General features: G+C 42.2%; 1 protein-coding gene across 2 annotated transcripts in view; it reads left to right on the forward strand.

Moving 5' to 3' along the window:
- Positions 1 to 17,936, forward strand: part of DIAPH2 (diaphanous related formin 2) — a 172,223-nt gene that overhangs the window by 132,923 nt on the left and 21,364 nt on the right. The gene's annotated exons all lie outside the window — the stretch shown is intronic.

Here is a 17,936-nt window from a genome sequence, read left to right on the forward strand (position 1 = left end):
TATTTTTTTAAATGTCTATTTTAGAAAGGGCTTCCCTCGAACAATTGGCATGAGAAGGTTGCATTTGGTATTTTTTTAAGAAGAAATCTCTCCCAATAGCTCACTGTTACTATCAGTCCTGTAAATACTCTGGGCTCTGGGTTTAGCCTTTTGAAAATTACTCAATATGAATTTACTGTAATGATGGGCTAATTAGTTAAAGTTCACTGAGTTTAACTAAACACACAGTGTTTGATTTGGAGAGATAAATCTGTGCTCTGTCAACCTTTCCAGACATAACCCTGCTCCCAACATTATGTGACAGGTAGCGAGGCCTGGGGATGTGCTGCAGAGCAGCTCAGCTCAGCCCTTCACTCTTGACTAGTTATTTATCTCGTGGAGCAGAACTCACAACTGCCAGATGGGAAGTGGGGAGCACCCCAGGAAACCTCCCCAGCCTTCCTTTCCTTCTTCCATGCAGCAGGAAAGGGTTTGGAGATGGTGCCTGCAGCTCACATTGCTGTGTTTTGGGGTTTTGGTTGCTGTAAACCCTTTCTTTGCCCTGTATATTCTGAAATAACTTCATATTTATCTGAAATATTTTTATATTTAGGAACACTCTGTTATAAATAAGACTCTGCAAGCATTTTTAACATTTTGCATCTTCAGAATATTATACACTTCCAAAAGATAATTTCAGAAACGTGTCCACAAGTGAGTTGTTCACACTTCACCAGACAAACCCAAACCCCCAAACCTTATTTATCTGCCCTGTGGCACCTCTGGGTGTTGTTCTATTGGAAGGAAAGTGCTGAGCTCTTTCTGCTGCAGTTCCAGGCGCACAGGAAGGTGCATTTAAATCCATCCTTTACTGGAGCCCGTCCCTGTTGGTGGGGAGATAAAAGTCAGGAGCAGGGTGCTGGTGCCCAGATTGCTGTGCTGGGGGCTGAGCAGGGCCACTGGATAAAAGGAGCTTTTTTGAGGCAGCATCAAAGCCCCCAGCAGCAAAACCCTTTCTGCTCTCAGCTGCTCAGGAAGGGCTTGCTCTGGGCCACAGATGAGAGCAGTTGTTTAAAAAAGACACAAACAACAAAAGGACCCACAAATGTCATCCTGTACAGAGAATTTTCTGGCAATTCCTTGTAGAAATCCTGTCATTTTAGCCAATGAATCAGTTGGAAGGGGCTCCTGGAAGAGCCCTTATGGTTTAAGGAGAAAATGGCACTGTCTGGATTCTGGTTTGCACTGAAAATGAATGAAAAAATAATGAAAATTAACGTTCAGCTAGTGAATAACTGACTTGTACAAACTGAAAGCTTATCCCTTAAATATTTGATGGAGCTGTAAGCAGTGAGGGCTGTGATGTGTGCAAGGGATGTCAGCAGAAGCTGTGGGCCTGGGAGCCGTTCCCAGTTCGTCCCAGTGCTGCCCTGGGGCCCTGTGGGTACCACTAGGTGGAACCATCACCCCTCCCTGCCTGCCTGCACGGAGCTCACTCAGCTCCAAGAGCCTCTCAAAGCCATGAAGCCAAGAGGTTTTGTGTCATTTTTTTTTTTTTTTTTTTTGTGTATCTGTGAGGGAAGGAATAAATTGCTGCCTGCTTGGCTGAAATTGTTTTTACTAAAATAGGCAATACAATCTTTCCTCTACGACCACTGGGATTATGTGCACTGGCAGTAATGCAACCTTTGCAGCGTTCTCACCCCAAAGTTTCTGGGTTTGTGTCCCAGTTCCTGGCTAAAATCCCCTTTCAGAGTATATAATCACTTCTCCAAAAATTAAGCCAGGCTTTAATATAAATTTCATTTTTTGCAGGTTTTTGAATGAGTAGTGTCAATGAAGGAGAGCTCTAGAAATACTTTTTTTTAGAATCACATTAAGAATTTATATTAAATATATAATATTTAGCATTTATATAAATATTTATATATTTATTTATTTCTCTTCTTAGCAAAAGAATAAATGTTTTTTCATTAGGGAAAACATGAATTCCAAACTATGACTGTGAATAAGGGTAAGATTTCCTGGTTTATTCTAATTTTCTGGGTTTGTTTGCATTGTGCTATATTGTCCACAATCCTTTCCTCCAGTAATTAATCTTTCAGTGCTGTCACAGGGCTGTGCTCACTCCAGCTGTATCCCTGACACTTTGCTGGACACGGGGATCTCTTGTGGAATGATGCAACAGCACTAAAAATAATTGCACCTTGAAATGGGGAACATCAAGGAATGGAAACAGTTTGTCATTGGGATTTCCCTTTCTTTCATTGCCAGCAATGATTGTAGCAAAAGATGAGCAGAAAAGAGAACTTTTATGGTGAGGATGGTTCCTTGTGTCTTATTTTCTCTCTTTTTCTCTGTCTTTGGTGCAGCAAAGGGGAAGCTTTTCACGTGGGGACCCACAGAATGCAGCTGCAGACAGCAGGGGGAAGAGTTTGGCCAAATTGCCACTCTACCAAACATCTATAGAAAGAAAACAAAAAAATTTCCATTGCCAATGACAAATCCAAGCTGAAAGTTGGCCTTGCCTGTTGTCATTCATTGCCATTCATATTTAGGAAGCAGACTGCTGTGATAATTGATTTGATGGTCCAGCTTGAGTGGAAGCACTTCTGGGCATAGCAGGCCTCAGAGATGCCAAAAAAGAAGAAAAGGTGGGAATGAAATAATGCACTACTTTCTCCTCAGAGGCATGTGGCCCAGTTTTTGAGAACAGAAAAACATGCTTTAGAAGAAGAAAGAAGCAAAAAAAAAAACTTAGTAACTCAGTAATAAGTACAAAAATGACCATATAGCCTCAGTCAGATAAAAATAGGCATTCAGAGAGAGACAATGAGTGTACATATTTTACTGGCAGGTGAATAATAGGAGAATGCTGTGGAAATAATCTGATTTTTAACGGGCTCTGTCCAAGGGAGTACCTTTCTTGCTTCTTTTTTTGTGTAACAACAAAAGAGGCTCCCTTTCCTCAAAACACAGACACAAAATAAAAACCACCCAAAAAAACATGTTTAATTTTTTTTTTAGTCTTTCCAAAGAGGAATTGATAGTTCTGAAGAAGGGAACGAAGGCAATTATTGAATTTGAGAGGCAATAGACGTGCTTGGATTAAGTGAACTCCCGTTGGGTTTATTTACTTCCAGCCTAGGTGATAATGAGGCCTTTCCCTGCATTTCTGGCCACGGGGCAGTGCTCACCCACAGCCTCCTGCTGCTATGAATAACTCAGGACACTGAGTGCTACTTGGGGGGAAAAGTAGATTTAAAAACTTTTGTATTCAGTGCTTGACCTCTTAATCACAAGTGCCAGCAGCCTTTCATCGATTTAAAGACCCAAACAAAACCAGATCAGATTGAGCCATGGAAACACAGAACTGCAATCACAACTGGTTTGTCTTTTGAGTGATGCTTATTTACTGGCAAAACCAGTGTGGTCCCTCAACTGCTGAACTCTTTGCATTCATGGTCCTGAATCTTTTATCCAGGAACTGAACTGTACCAGTAAAGCTGGAAAAGCAGAGCTGGTGGAGGAGCAGGAGGCTGGGACTGTGCTGTCCCAGGCCATACATGAGCATTACTCTGATTTGCAGGGTTTGAAGGACCTACCCTGCCTTCAGGGGTGATAGTTGGTGTGAGCACAGAGTATATTCCACACTTAGAAAAGAGTCTGTAAAAACATACTCGTTTATTAGGAGAAAATATCAGATTTTCTGATATGTTAGGACTTTTCAAATTCCTTTTTATACATTGGAAGCAGAAGCTCAGAGTTTAATAAGGGATTAAACATCTGAAAGTGATATAACCCACGTGCCATTCTTCCTTTGAATTCTTCTTGCTTTCTATCTACTTTTCTATAAAATTCCTTTTTAAGTATCAAAACACTCCCTTGAATTGATGGATAGGAGACATCACACGTGGCAGGTGTTTGAAGGAAATGCTCTTTGTGCATCTCAGCAGAAGGAAACTTCTCAGAGAAGCCTTGGTTTGGAGTGATGCTGAAGTTCAGGTGGGATGCTTGTCTTGGTCACAGGTGGGGCAGCGAGGGAATAAATGGAACACTTGAAGAGTTCTGGTTTTTTGGGAGTTGGTGGAGAGCACTGAAAGTGGCAGCAGGAAGGATCAGCTGATGGGGAATGCCTGGATTAACTGACTGCATCCCTTGTGCATCCCTGCTGAGTTAGTCTGGGTCTGCACACAGATCAGTTTTCTGTGGCTCTGAAATGTGTGGATTCTCCCCTGTGTTTGTTGGGAAGTCTGTTCTTCCTTTCAGGGTGCTTTGGAGACATTTGTGACAAATTACTGCAGCTCCTAAGCACACAGACCCTGGTCAGTTCATCTGAGCTGGAGCTTGGGAAGTGCTTCCAGCTGAGCACACTGCAGTAAATATTATTAGACCTTGATTAAAAGATAATTGGAGTAATTTAGATTTTGACTGCAAATTCTGTGTGAGCCATTGTGTTGTAGTGGCAATGATGAGTAATTATTTTTATTCTATTTTCAAACTGGGCAGCACCTCCATGCTTCACCAGGTGCATGCTCCTGCCTCTCAGGAGTTCAGGGAATGGTGCTGGGGCTTCCAGCTGGAGATGTGGAAAATGGCAGGAGCAGCTGCTGGCCCTGGGAGGGGGAGCCTGGCACCAGGGAGTGGGGGAAGCTTCTCAGACTGAGGGGATTTTCCACTCTGCTCCGTGATTTACTGATAAGTGAGGGTAGCACCTTTGGAATTCCCCTCCTGTGCCATCTCCCTGCCCATGGGGGTGGTTTGTGTCTTCTCAGACCATGGAAAGGTCTGGTCTGGAAGGGACCTCGAGGTCACCTCATCCAAGCTCTGCTGGCAAAGGGCCACACACCAGGGGCTGCTTCCCCACTGCCCTGGGTTGAATAGATGATGTTTTTATCTGCAATCCTCTTGCTCTGTCTGTGCTGAATAAACCCCTCCCAAATCTGCCCTGAACCAGGACACCCACCCAGCTCTCCTGGCTATTTCCAGTGCAGGAGCCCCCAGCATCCCAACATCCCAGTCTGGTGATGTTCAGTTGCTGCCACAGTGGGTTTGGAGCTGACCCTGAAGGGCCTGGGGCCTTGTGTCACCCCCTGGTGCTGGCAGGGCCCGTTCCCCTGGGGGCTGGTCCTGGCTCAGGGTTAGGCTGAGCCCAATCTCATTGCCAGGTGTCACAACGTGTCAGGAGAGAGCTCCAGGTTCTGTGAGTGGCTAAATGTGCCTTCTGTGAGTGGCTAAATGTGCCTTCTGTGAGTGGCTAAATGTGCCTTCTGTGAGTGGCTAAATGTGCCTTCTGTGCTGCCACATCATTTCTAATGGCCACATGCAACTGCTACATCGTAAAAGCAGCCAGTCCAAAGCTCTGCTCAAAGCAAGGCAGGGATCAGCACAAAAGCACCTGATTTAAAAAGGGAGAAAGCTATTGGAAGGTGACAGCTGGAATTCCAGTGCTTAATCTGTGTAATTAAAACTTTTCTGAGGAGCAGGAAAAGCAGGTTGGACTTGAGGTAGTTTTAGGAGTTAATTAGCAAGGTCTTTTTGAATATTGAGAATGCCTTTGAAGGATAAAGTTTTAAAAAACTAGTTCAGGGCTTTCAAACAGCATAAATTAAGAGAGAAACGTTCTTTTTACACATCTTCAAGATGCAGACAGAGTCATCCTCCCTAAGCATGCCATTTCCCTCCATCAGAAATATAATCATAGATCTCCTCAATGTCTGATCTTCATAAGGATTTATTAGCTTGCTAACAGTGCACTGGTAATTTAACTGGAAATGATATTTTATAGGAGTTTTTTTTTTGCACATTCACCATTGCAAATACTGAAGTCGGTGGCTCTCCAGTCATAAAGTGAATTTCTTCCTGGGCTGGGTACTGTGATATATCACCAATATTGGGAACAGCAGCCTGCATATTTCAAGGCACAGCCATAGAATTATGGAGTGCTTTGGGCTGTGAGGGAGCTTAAAAATCACCTGAACCATCCCAACCCCCCTGGCCCACCTCCCATCAGCCCAGTTTGCTCAAAGCCCTTTTTAACCTGGCCTTGGACACCCCCAGGAGGGGAGGGGGCGTCTCCATCTCTTGGGGCATCCACAGCCACTGTCTCAGCAGCCTCTCCATGAGAATTTCCTGCCAGCATCCCAGCCAGCCCTCCCCTGTGGCAGTCTGGAGCCATTCCCTGCTCCTGCCTCTCCCTGCTCTGTCACAGGTGCCCCCCTCCAGCTCCATGGAGCCCCTTTAGGGCTGCAAAGGGCTCTGAGCTCCCCCCAGAGCCTTCTTTCCCAAAAGTTCTGCCTTTTTACAATAAAATACAGCCTTGCTTGTTCCCCCACGGCTCTGGTGGGTTTTTGTAAGCATTTGCCAAGAAATAAAACTTAAGTACACTGAAAATTTGGGGCCATATCTCTTAAAACATATGGAGAGTATGGGCTTGTTCTGTTCATATTTTACCTGGGTTTATGCTTTGTTTTGTGAATGCACTCACTTTCACAGGGAGAAAGAGCTCTGTGTTTCTTTTACAAAGCTATGTGGGCAAAATTTAGGAGATGTACTTTACTTTCACTCACTTTTTATTAGTTCTGATGTACTCAGCTCTTAGAGAATTTCTCACCTGTGAGCTGTTTCAAACAGCTGTTACAACAGCAGAGTGCATCTAGATGTGAAACTAAATTAATTCACCTGGATTATCACCTGTGGGTTTGGAAAGCAAATCAGCCTCAGAATTATCTATCAACAATAAATACATCAAAGCAGGACACAGTGAATGGCAGTAAAGTTCTTGTGCTGTCTGCAGAGATGATTTAAAGAGGAGTGCACTGTTCTTTGGGTGGGAACTCCAGAGGAACTGCAGAATTCTATAGAACTCAATCATTCACAAGGCATTATTTAAGTTTATTTTAGTACAGCATCCAATCCATTGAGTATTTAAGCTTCCCAAACGTCCAGATTAAAAAAAAAAATCAACAACCACTTGGTGAAAAGGCAAAAAATCCAGGTCTGACAAGGAAGATGAAGGTGTAAATTAGTATTTGAAGTTTTGCCTCTGCCCAGTTGTGAATTATTTAGAAATGTTACACTGATTGCTTCATGACTCAGTACTTATCTTACTCCTCAAAAATGCATTGTTCTAGAAACTGTAGAAATTTATAAACAGAACTGTCCAAAACTTCTCTGCTTCTGGGATGAGGGGGCTGTTAGGGTTCCTAGTCAGAGGAAACAAATGACAACAACAACAACAAAAAAACCCCTAAATAACAAGAATAACAACAAAACCCAAGCCTGAAGTTCACATGAAGCCATGTAAAAATAGCAGAATTGAGGGGCAGCGTTGGCCTTGCAGCAGATCACTCTCCCAGCCCTGCGTGGAATGGTGTGGGGAGGAGGCACATTCCAGCTGTGCCCAGCTGTGCTCAGACACCAGGATGGGAATTCGTTACCCCTGGCAGCCCCAGCCCAGTTTGGCCCCACATCTGTGCAGATTATTTACCCATTAAAGGGGTGTTTGGCACCCAGGGAAAGCCTTCATGGTTTGTAGTCTTGCAGAAACAGTGGCAAGCATGAAATAATTGATTCATTTGCTCAGAGTTGGGAGCTTCGTGGTAGCACAAAAAGAAACAGAACCTTGTGCTGGAGCATATGTCACATCTCCTCTCTGCTACACTTCAGCTTCATTATTTAGGATTTTTGGATGCCTCTTCAGTGGCAATGTCTGCCCAGAATCCCAGAGAGTGACTCTGATGCTTGTGGTGTTTGTCAGGGTGCCCTTGCCCCGGCTGCAGCGGTTTGCTTTCAGCAGGAGTGATGAGGAAATGCTTCGTGGCATGTCACACACACACAGTGCTCCCACAGCAAGGGATGGAGCAGACAAACCTCTGAGGAAAACGCTCCCTGAGCAGGGCTGATGGATTTAAGAACATATTTTAGACAACCTGTCTGTGGTGCAAATTAAAGATGTGAGAGGTAAAACACTTTTAACGTGCACGTCAAAACATTTCATCATTCAGAAAGCACCATGTCTTTTTTATCAGTCACTCATGGGGCTCTGTGAGGGGGAATCTTCAGACCTGAAAAGTCATTTTTGCCGTGCAGAAAATGAGACCAAAAGCTCTGTGTGTGTATGGATATTGTACATGGGTGAATCTGTGTATGTATGGATATTGTACATGGGTGAATCTGTGTTGGATTCTGTATAGACAAATACATCTGTAAAAAATTCTGTGCTGGCACCAATATTTCATGGAGCTATAAAATTTTATACTGACTCAAAGCAGACAGTTCAGGACTGGCTCTGCATGCAGAAAGAACCCAAAATGTCCCATAATTTCTGTGAGAAAGTCAAGATGTAGTTGTAGTGTATAAATTTATTTTAGCTGACTTGTAAATTTTCCTTTTAAGATAATCCATACTGCCTGTAGTTTTAGTGTCACCTCACCATTTATCTCTGACTCTCATCAAGCTTTGGAGAAAATGTTTAAATTACAAAATAATTATGTCTTTAAATATTAGTTCAGTTTGTCTTTATTCCTCATTTTCTACACAAAAAGGTTCTTGCTACTGTTTCTCTTCTTGGCCATATAATTCACTAAGCAGAAATGTTCAGTTTGTGACATTTTCCATTTAAGTTATTATTTCCCTGGTAATCTAACTCCATCTCAGGTTATTTGTGGGCTTTAGCCAGACTTAGATGAGTACAGCAGTGACCTTAAAAAAAACCCAAAAAACAATAAACCAAGAAAATATCATCCCAAATGTCATTCTTCTGTTGGGTTTATTTCTAATTTGGCAACACAGTGGGCAAGGTAATGGCAGCATCTTCTAGTTGTAATATTTCTCTTTTTGACTATGTTTTAATTTCTTTCATGAAGGCAGGGGTTTATATCCTGGGACAGGTACAAGATAAATCCTGATTTGTGCATTACAGGTGTGCTGAACGGGCCAGCCCCATTTGCAGTGCAGAGATGGAAATTCTCTTTTTTCTGACATGTCACTGGTAAATCCTCAATGCTCATTGAGAGGAAATATTTCTATAGCAATGGGAATGTGATTGTTGGCTCAAAGAGTTGTCAATTTGTGTTCATTTTAAATACATTTCATTTTAAATACCTCCTTGTCAGAGCTTTGCTGGGCTCCTGGATCAAACCCCACCTCTGAAATCAGATTTTAACAAAAGGCTTTTGCAGGTGACAGCAACCTTTTCAATGTTTCTTTTTCCCCTGGTGAGCTTCCAGGTGACAAGTTGCTGTAAAATGGGTGAGATTGTGCTGAGGGGTGTCAGCAGGTAAACAGCTTTTTACTTCCAGTTAATCCAAGTTGTTTTTCTTCACCTTCTTCTGCCTTTAAAAGTGGCAAGAATCATCATTATCCTATAATTAACCCCTTCCAAAGTTGAATATAAAAGTAATGAGATATTCATTTTTACAGCACAGGGGAAAAACAGATACTCCTGAAGTAAGAAAATGGTTTTATCATCATGAAAACTGTTTTGTTCAATTTCACACAGCTTTAATTAGCGACCTTTCTTGAATAGTGGCTTACTCATAGTTGTTCAATTTCAAATTTCAATTTATCTTCACCTCTTTTATTGACAAGGCAAAGGATGTGAGAGTTGACAAATTGCAGCCAGTATTTGTCTGTGCAATGGAGTTTCTCCTTCACAGAAGACGCAAATATCTAAAATATTTTCACTTTTTAAATATCCTCTTGATACTTTGTTGTCAATTTTTCTTGCTGAATCGTATGCATATTAAAAACTAGGAAACAGTAAATTAATTAAAAACAATCAAATTAGACAACTCAAAACTAATGATAATTTCTAGTGCAGATGAATGGAAAATTACTTTTGTTTTGTGCGTTTGTTTCTGGTGCTAACGTGGCTCAAAGAAACTTTCCTTGGCATAACCCAGTTTCTCCCCAGGACAAGTTTTTCTCAGGTGCAAATAAGGATTTTTGCAGCTCCAGACACCTTTTCATACTCACTATAGCTCTGCTAATTCTAATTCTGCAGCTTTAACTTCTGCTGCCTTTAATTGCCCTGTACAAATCCCAGGGCTGGCAGGGGAGCACTATTGGCCATTTGAGTTGTTGGTCTTCACAGATATTTTTATTTACTGTTAATTTTCTGCTGTGTAGAGTCACATATTTGTATCTGAAGAAGATATTTTTACCCACTAAAGGCTGAAGCTGCTTTGTTGAGAATATTTAATGATAGTTGCTCGCATCTCTGACCATAAATTCTCAATGTTCTCAAAATTCTCAAATTCTCAGTATCTCCCACAAACATCATTGAAACAGATTTTCTAAATAACAAAGGTTAATTTTAAGTGAATTCCCCCTTCATTTGTCACTCTACATCTTTCTCCAAAGTTTAGACAAATAACATTTCAGTGCTTTGCTGGGTTTTGCTCTGCCATAGGTTGTGCAGAGGTGTCGATAATTGAGTTTTAGAGCTGTAGTTCCATTGGTCTGTAAATCTGTGAAGAAAAAACACCCCACATAACATTTTCAGTGGTAAAGCAGAGTTCATGACAGCAACCAAAGCACTTTACTTGTGCTTGAGATCCTCTGTGCTTCCAAAGTATCTGGAGCTGGGTTTGTCCTGGCTCTGCAGGCCCTGTCCAGCTTTTATGGTTGCATAATTCATGGTCCAAATATAGAGCAAATGAGTGCAGATTTCTGACTCTGTTGGAGGAAGTTCAGTTTGGAAGTGATTTCCATGCAGATAAAGCTACAGTGGTCTCGTGATGTGTGTGTCATTTTATTCCAACAGATTTTCTAAAGGGCAGCGAGTTGTCTTTAAGGCAGCCTTGATTTTTCACTGTTGAGGTTATTTTCTAACCTCAAAATTAATTAATTAATTGAAACACATGAGTTGGGGTTTTTTCCATGCAGCTTCAAATCCAGTCTGCTTCTTGAAAGAGCTCTTTTAAAGGCAGGTATGATTGGGACCACAATGAAAGGAAAATTGCATTTCTGAAATAAAGGGCTTGAGGCTTTTGGGGGCTGGAGAGAGGTGGACAGGAGCACTTTGGCTGTGCTGAGAGGCAGTGCTGGGGCTGCTCCATGGCCCCTGCTTCCAGCAGAACTCTGCTGCTCTAGTCAAGGTGACTCAGAGAGAAAAAAACCCAGGGGCAGCCTGGCTTTGCCATCCCCTCGCTGGGAAATGCACAAATGAAAATGGACAGGCCCGTGATATTTATGTTTTATAAAGCTGAGCACTTGAAGGCATCCTAATAAACTCCTCCTGAGAGCTCTGCTGCTGCTGCTCTGGTGGCAGCACAAGTTTCTGATCCTCTGCTTTGGGTTGGGATACCTCTGTGTTATCCTGGCTTTTGCAGCCTTTGCTCTGCACCTTATTGGCCAATATTTGGGGTTTGTGTGTCTGGCCAATATTTGGGGTCTGTGTGTATTTGGCCAATATTTGGGGTTTGTGTGTCTGGCCAATATTTGGGGTTTATGTGTTTGGCCAATATTTGGGATTTGTGTGTATTTGGCCAATATTTGGGATTTGTGTGTCTGGCCTATATTTGGGGTCTGTGTGTTTGGCCAATATTTGGGATTTGTGTGTATTTGGCCAATATTTGGGGCCTGTGATGTCCTCACTGAGCACTGTCAGGGACAACCTATCAGCAAAAAGCCCTTTGGATACACACACACACCCCTCACTCTTTCCACAGCTTTGGGAGACTGATATTGGGAGTTTAAAATGATCTGTGCCTTAGAGAATTAAGATTATTAGGAAAATCCATATTTTAGGCCAGAGTAAGACATCCCCTATTACCAAACAGACAATTTAACTCCAGGTGCAATGGTAGCAATTTGAAATCAGCCACATGCCTCAGCATGGGAAATTTCTGATGTGGCTCCTGCGTGACAGCTCCTTTTTCACTCAGTTATACTCAAAGCACTTGAATTATTCTAAAGATCTCCAGACAGAAATGTTCAGAAAGCTGTAATTGCATCAACCGTGCACCCACTGCTGACCTCCCCATCTGCTGGAGCTGCAGAGGGAAAAGAGCCCAGCTCTGGGGCTGCTGCAGGAACCCTGAGGTCAAACCCAGACTTTTGTTTTCTGGGAACATGGGCAAGGAGTTGATTTAGCTTAAGTGCCCTTGATGAGAAAGGAATGAGGCCACAGGTTGTGCTGCTGCTCTGGAGCTGCAGGAGGGTTGCAGAGTGTCACTGCAAAAGAACTTTATTCTCTTTCTGAACGAGGTGTTGTGGTTAAACACACGGCCTCTGCTTTCCTTTGGAAGAACAGTGCCCAGGATTCGTGGGGAATGGAGATAAAGCCTTGGCTTTGCTGTGTCCTGTAGGTGTTGAGGCTGGGAAATCCATTCTGGGCGTCAGAAGAGCTGGGGACTAATGGCACAGTCATGAAAAAAACCATTTTATCCTAATGCTGAATTGAGGATACAGAGCTGCCTGGCAGAAGAGCTCTGTATCCTTTTGGAGACGTTGTTGAATTCTCTCAATTCCAGGAGATGACTGCAGGTGCAATGCCTCAGCCTCAGAACTGGCTTGCACATTGGTATGCATTTAATGTTTTCAACATAATCCAAATAGCCATATTAATTTGCATTTTATTATTTTATTTACTCTGATATCGTGTTTCAGAAAAAAATTATGACTTTATTGGATCATCATCATCTTTTGAAACTCTTCTGCTGTAATTAACCACGCAAAGTAATGAATTCTAAATTACATTTTCAATTACTCGTGACTAAAATTATCTTGAATTTTTTGAAAAATGGGTTTTTCCTCTGGAAAGATTCATTGCTTTCTCGATGTTGTTGTGGTAGAGCTCTAGATTAGGGTAACTTGATTTTTAAATGTCAAATATAATTTACTGTTAGAAACATAAAGGGGTATGCCTGTATTCTGAAGGAGAAAAAAGTCACTTCAGCATCATTTAATAGTGATGTGTATTTAAAATCAGCTTTTTACCAGCTGGATCAAGTCTGGCAGAACAAAGGAAGTTTTTATGTCCAAAGGAAGTTTTTAGGTACCCACTTTTGCATGGATGGATCTAGAATGTGTCTGTGCACACGGTGCTGGAAATAGAGGACTCTGCAGTTTGGTCACAGAGCTCCTGGAAAGAAAAGATTCCATCATTTAGAACTTTCCATGAACTATGAGTGGCTTTAGAAAGGTGAGGTTGGCCTGTTGGTCATGGGCACCTCAGGCTGATGTTGTGTGTGAGGGGATGGATTTAAATGTTCTGAGGCTCCAATAAAACAGCACCACTGAGGGGAAGGGAAGGAGGAGCAGAGGGGAAGGAATTGAAACAGGAATTTACATTTATTGAAGAACTTGCAGGGAATGTGTTTGAGGATTATATTTTAGGTATCACTTGGTGTGAGTTGGAGTTATCCAAAGTTTTCGTTAAGTCTCCAAAGCAAAGAACTTTATCTGCTCTGCTGAGATGGGAAAAGGCTTCCAGTGAAAAGAAGTTCCATTTTTTCCTCATCATCTGCAGAACTGTTCTGTGAACATTGGGCTCAGCCTTTGCTCTTGGAGCAGGTGTATTTTCTAGAAAGTTAAAATAGGAGAGCAGTCATTTTAATTAAAATATTCAAGATGTGAAGATTTTTGGACCAGTCCAACATAAAAGTTGTAGAGAACATTAATCTAAAGGGAAATTCGGGGTGTGGTTCATCTAAAACCACAACAGCATCGTTGCTGGCACCATTTGTCACTCTCACTGCTTGGGGACATCAATGCCATCGATGGCACAAGTGCCAGCATCTGTCACTCCTCCTGTGCCAGCTCCGGCATTTCAAACTGGGCCCCAGGGGGCTGTGACCTATCAGAGGTGACAGTGAAAGGGCTGTGACCCCTCAGAGGTGGCTGTGACCCCTCTGCGGTGACAATGTGACCCCTCAGAGGTGGCACTGAGGTGGCTGTGTCCCCTCAGAGGTGACAATGATGGGCCTGTGACCCCTCAGAGGTGGCCCTGAGGTGGCTGTGTCCCCTCAGAGGTGACAATGATGGGCCTGTGACTCCTCAGAGGTGACAATGATGGGCCTGTGTCCCCTCAGAGGTGGTACTGAGGTGGCTGTGTCCCCTCAGAGGTGACAATGATGGGCCTCTGACCCCTCAGAGGTGGCCCTGAGGTGGCTGTGTCCCCTCAGAGGTGACAATGAGAGGTCTGTGTCCCCTCAGAGGTGACAATGAGAGGTCTGTGACCCCTCAGAGGTGACAATGTGACCACCCAGAGGTGGCAGTGCCACCAGTGCTGTGTCCAGAGGAGGCTGTGCCTGTGCCCCTTGGGTGGGCTGAGCACCAGAACCGATTTCCTGCCCATTTTCCAGTCCTCGTGCCGTGAGCTGGCAGCACTCTGAGGCCCAAGCCTCTCTTTAATGGGGACGTGGCTCCTCCGAAGACTTTTCCAAACTGACAAAGCAGAATGGGAGGATTGAGATGGGGAGGGCTTGGAAGGCAAAGGAAAGTTAATTACTTCCTGCAAATCCCAGGTTCCTCCTTTGCCACTGAAGAGATTCAGCACTTTTCACGGCACCTTTTAAGTTTTATGTTGAAAATAGCAAAGAAATGGATTTTATGGGTAAAATGGCATCTTTGGGGAGCCCAGAAGTGGTATAAAGTTAGCATGAAGGACAACTCATTCACCTTTAGCTCAGTGTGCATTCTGCAGCCCACTTAATGGGAGCTCTGTGTGCAAGTTCAGAACTGTTCTGATACAGAGCAGAAAATGCCAGGGATTAAACATTTTCTGTAAATGTGGGGAGAACGGCAGAGAAATGGATGTGTGGTGGTGTTTGAGGGTCCCCAGGATGAGGGAAGAAATGAGAATCTTGACTCCAGGTTTCAGAAGCCTGATAGATATATATATAGATAGATATATATTATATTATCAGAAGCCTGATAGATATATTATATTATATTATATTATATTATATTATATTATATTATATTATATTATATTATATTATATTATATTATATTATATTATATTATATTATATTATATTATATTATATTATATTATATTATACTGTATCATATCATATTATACTGTATCATATCATATTATAATATATTATCATAATACACTATGTTATACTATATCATACTATATTGTACTATATTATATCATACTATACTATATTATATTAATTATATTATATGAAAATTCTATACTAAAGAAAGAGAAAGGAGACATCAGAAGGCTGGAAAGGAATGGTTTGTGGTTTGATGGTGATTGCAGGCAGGAGAGGCAACGTTCCACCCATTGCAGAGGTCCAGTTTCAGCTGCTTTGAAGTACAAATGTCAGTAAAGAGCACAGGGGATAAAGGATGAGCAGTGAGGTTGGAAGGTGCTTCCCCCAGAGCGGGTCAGGCACAGGAGGAGGCTCCAGGGGATGGGCACAGCCCCAAATCTGAGCCCCCAGGGCACCTGGACCATGCTCAGTGCAGGTTTCAGAGCTCTGCAAGGAGCAGGGAGTCACACCTGGGGATCCTTGCCGGTCCCTTCCAACTTGAAATATTGTATGATTCTGCGTATAAATAGATTGTCATTGGCTTGTTCTTGGTTTTACACTGTTCCTGCTGCCAGAAAGAGCTCTGGGGCAAAAAAAAAAGAAAAAAAAAAATCAATGCACAGGCTGTAGAGCTTCTGCATCCCCATTTTTCACACCACTGTTAGTTCTAATGTTGCCTCCCTGCAGACATGACCTGAAAGCTAAAAATTTACCTAAAAATCATTTACTGCATATCATTTTTACCAGGCTGAAAGCAGTTGCTCTGTGAAATTGCACCAAGCACATTATTTGAGGGCATGGTTTTGGCCTGGTGGCCCTGGGTGAATAGATGCCTTGATCTGGAGAGCAATGCTGCCTTGGAGTGAGCAGCAGTGCTTCCACAAGGTCACCGGGTTAAAATCCTTCCATGTGTTTTCCCATTCCAGGCTTTTTTGGAGGAGTGCTGGAGGGGCTCAGTTTGTCTGTTTGATCAAAGCACAGGGTTAAAGCTCTGCAGATTTTAATGAAGGCCCTTTTTACCTTCTGAACCCTTTACTGTACATACCAAGTCAGTTTTTTTGCTCTGTGTTTTCTTAAAAATTAGTTACTGCTCCATAGGAAATGCCTAAATGGATATTCTGCACGATGTTTTCCTTATATATGTAAAATCATTTTATTTTGTCTGAATTATTATCTCAGTTTACTTTGTAATTCCTAAGGGTTATCAGATGATCATTAAATCTTGATTTTCTGTCAGGAAGAATTAATAATCTTGACTTCTGAATGAATTTAGAAGCAATAGGGGATTGGAGTCAAATATTTGAATACCATTTCAGTGTTAAATCAGTTATTCATATTTCAACTTAGGCTTACTGGTAGATAAAAAATAAATTCAATTCATAAATCCTCCTTTGCATTTGAATATTTTATTTTTTTACCCCCACAGCTGGGTGAGGATTGCTGCTCGAGTGTTTAGAACACATTTTCACATACATTCCAGCACAGAATTCATGTAGCCGTGTGCATGCATCATGTATGATGCTGTATCAAAAACCAGCTGTGTAGAAGAAAATAAGAGTTGGTTTCTGGGTGAATTGGTCAATTTAAGATAAGGAAAGCTCAGGTTGAAGGTAAGACTTGGACATTGTGGCACTGCCTCACCAGGAACTGCCCCTTGAGAGCTGCTTATTCTCTGTTGTGATGACTTTAAACGGCTGTGCTTTCATTAGTTGCTTATTGCTTCAATCCCAGGCAGCCCTGAAAGAAAAACCAGTGAGGCTGCCAACGTTTCAGAGGTGTCTGTGGTCTGTTCTTGCTTTGTGGATTTCTGGGCTGAGCCACAGTGTCCCACAGCTTTTCTTGTTCCAGAACATTCCCCACACGTGGCCTGCTCTGCATGGACCAGCACAGGAGGCCTCCTCATCCTCTGCTGCCTTCAGTCTGGTTTGGATTTACCTGGCATGTGCTGCTGCACAGCATTTCATGGCTTCTCTGAGACTCCAGGAAAACGTTTTCCTCAGCTCTGCTATTCCCTATTAATTAATTTCTCTGCCTGGTTTTTCCTGCTGTGACAGATTTCTGATCAGCTCCTCGAAATGCCATGGATTTCTCCCAGATAGATTTGTGTACATCCATGCACCCATCAGCCGTGGACATATATTCCACATATTATGGATGTGTTTATGGCTTTAGGCTTGGAGTCTTTACAGTATTTTGAACCCATATGTCATCCCGTCTGTCCTTTGAAAATAAATCACATTTCTTGCCTGTATTTTGTTCTTCCTTCTGTGTTTATCCTGAGCTTGAGGACACAACATTCAGCTCTCAGTGAATTCCTGAATCTAAATCATGTTTTAGCTTCTGTAGTCCAGCTTCAAAGAGCCACGAACTGAAAGCAAAGATGTGTTGTGAATTCAGTCTGAATAAGTGTTTTAAATTCTATATCTAATAACATTAATTCATTCATTCATTAAGTGGCAGTGAAACCTTTTGTGCATAACAAACAAGTTTACTTAGGAGCTACAGGAAAATATTTAGTCAGAAGGTCAAAATCACTCTGGTTTGCTATCATGAAAATTAGTTCATCTTATTCTGTTTTCCTGTTGACTATACAAATTTTTTCTGTAAAAATTAATGTTTATACTTTCTAGAATAAGAGCTGGTTTTAGTAATGCTTTGCTGATTTAAAGGCTTTTTTCCCATTTTACCCCTAAGGCAAAGATCCTACCTGAACAAAGGCTTCCTTGGCAGGTGCAGTTTTCAGTGGTGGCTGGAAGTTATTCCACAACTCAAGCAAAAATATGATCAGGCCAATTGATACCAACCAGTTTATTCTTGCCTTGACGTTCCCCTGTAATTTATTTTGTTTCCAATTTTAGCACATGCCATAAAAAGCAAAGCTAAAGTTGCTTGTGCTTCATGTTTCAGACCACGCACACTTGAGAGACACCTGTCAATCTCCAGTCCCTGCAGATCCCAT

This window comes from Molothrus ater, chromosome 14, assembly GCF_012460135.2.
Source record: "Molothrus ater isolate BHLD 08-10-18 breed brown headed cowbird chromosome 14, BPBGC_Mater_1.1, whole genome shotgun sequence".
Taxonomy (NCBI): Eukaryota; Metazoa; Chordata; class Aves; order Passeriformes; family Icteridae; genus Molothrus; species Molothrus ater.